Here is a 2296-nt window from a genome sequence, read left to right as displayed (position 1 = left end):
GAGTTTCTTCTGACATCCATTTTGGTCTTTTCTTCCTCTTTTGTCTTTGTAATGACCGTCTGCACTCTTCCTGGATGATACATTTAACATCCTCCCCCAACTCATCTGGTCTTTGCTCATTGGTGTTCAAGGCCTCAAACCTGTTCCTGAGATGATTCTGAAATTCAGGTGGTATGAAATTAAAGTCGTATTTTGACTCCTGTGGATTCGTTTTAATTTTCCTCAGCTTCAGCTTGAACTTGCATATGAGTAGTTGTTGGTTAGAAAGAATATAAATTACTACAGTAGAAATTACAAAAGATAGAAGAATTGGAACTATAAAGAGGTAAAGAACTTAGAAAACATCACAAGACAGAGAGGGTCCAACCAACACAGTTCTTGGAATAACAGAAATGCATAAAAATGCAACCCAGAATATCAAAACTAAAATAGCAGAAGTTTCCAACATGATAGAGATAATAAAAAAGAAGAACAGAATAGATGGAACAGAAAGTCAGTGAGATGGAAGACACAAATCTTATTGGGAACATCCTAGAAAAAATTAGAGAAAACATTAGAATCATGTGAGATAATATCAAAAGGAAGAATATACAGATAATCAGAATTGCAGAACACTGAGAAAATTGTACATGAAGTACTAGAAGAAAACATCCCAGATATCATAAAGAGTAAGAAAATCCACATTTGAGAAGCTCAGTGAACCTCAAACATGTGTCCTAAAAGAAAAATATTAGGGCATATCATAGTCAAATTCTCCAATATCAAAGATAAATATAGAATACTGAAAGCAGCAAAAGGCAAATTTAGGAAAAGAGTCACATGCAAAGGACGACCAAGTAGATTAAGTTCTCATTTCTCAGCAGAAACTATACAAGAAAATAATGACATAGCATATACAGAAGGTTGAAACAAAACAACAGCCAGACAAGGATCCTGTACCCAGCAAAACTATCCATCAAATATTAAGGAGAAGTTAGTTCATTTGAAGAAAGGAAGGAACTTAATGAATTCATGAAAACAAGATTAACTCTATAAGACATTCCAAGGGTAATCCTTCATACAGAAACATCAAAGAAAATGGACCATAGTAATTAAAATCAACAGAAAAAGAAACATCACAAAATGGCAGTGATAAAACCTATACTGTCAATAATTATACCAAATGATAATGGATTATATGTACAAATCAAGAAAAAAAGAGTAGTAGAGTGGATAAAAAACCAAGCTCATAGATATATTGCCTACAAGAGACTCATCTAAAAATAAGTAAAAATTATAGATTAAAAATTAAAGGATGGAAAAAGACAAATTATCCAAAGCAAATGACACCCACAACAAAGTAGAGGTAGTAATACTAATCACTGATAAATCAGGCTTCAGCATTAAAACAATCATAAAAGATGAGGAAGGATAGTATGTAATGATTAAGGCCACAATAGGTCAAGAAGCTATAACCTAGGTCAATATTTAGGAACCAAATGATGGACCTGTAAACTATATAACACAATGGTTAATGGAACTGAAAAAAGGCATAAACAGCACCATGATAGTTGTAGGATACTTTAACATAGCACTCTAAACAAACAATAGGTCACATTGAAAGAAACTTAACAACAATGCAGAAGATCTGCTTGACCCTTATAATATTTTAGAGTACTGTACCCCACTAAATGTACCATGTTCACTTTCTTCTCAAGTGCACATGGTACAATCTCCAGAAATGATCATATATTAGAACACAAAGCAAGTCTCAACAATTAAAAAAAAACAAACAAACCCCAAAACCCAAAAATAAACAATATTGAAATAATTCAGAGTATCTTTTCAGAACACAATGCCATACAACTAGAAATTAATAACAAGAGGGTAAACCTTATAAACCCACACACATATGAAAGTGAAAATCACCCTGCTAGAACATGACTGGGTTATAGGAAAAAAAATAAATAAATAAGCTCCTCCAAGCAAATAATGATGAAAATACAACATACCAAACCCTCTAGGATATGTTGTTGTTTTTGTTATGTGCCATTGAGTCGTTTGCGACTCATAGCGACCCTATGAACAACAGCCCTAAACCCTGCTCTATTCTGCGCCAACCGCACCGCCTCTGACACACCCATCTCTTTTACCCCAGTCACCGAATCAATCCATCTCATAGAGAGTCTTCCACTCCTGCGCTGTCCCTCCACCCTCCCAAGCATGATGTCCCTCTCCAAGGACCCGTCCCTCCTGGCAACATGTCCAAAATATGTCAGACGAAGCCCCAGAATCCTTGCCTCCAAGGAGTAGCTTG

The sequence above is a fragment of the Elephantulus edwardii genome, unplaced genomic scaffold (assembly GCF_000299155.1).
Source record: "Elephantulus edwardii isolate Elephantulus edwardi_28Jun2011 unplaced genomic scaffold, EleEdw1.0 scaffold00056, whole genome shotgun sequence".
Lineage (NCBI taxonomy): Eukaryota > Metazoa > Chordata > Mammalia > Macroscelidea > Macroscelididae > Elephantulus > Elephantulus edwardii.
Note: the sequence above shows the minus strand (reverse complement) of the source record.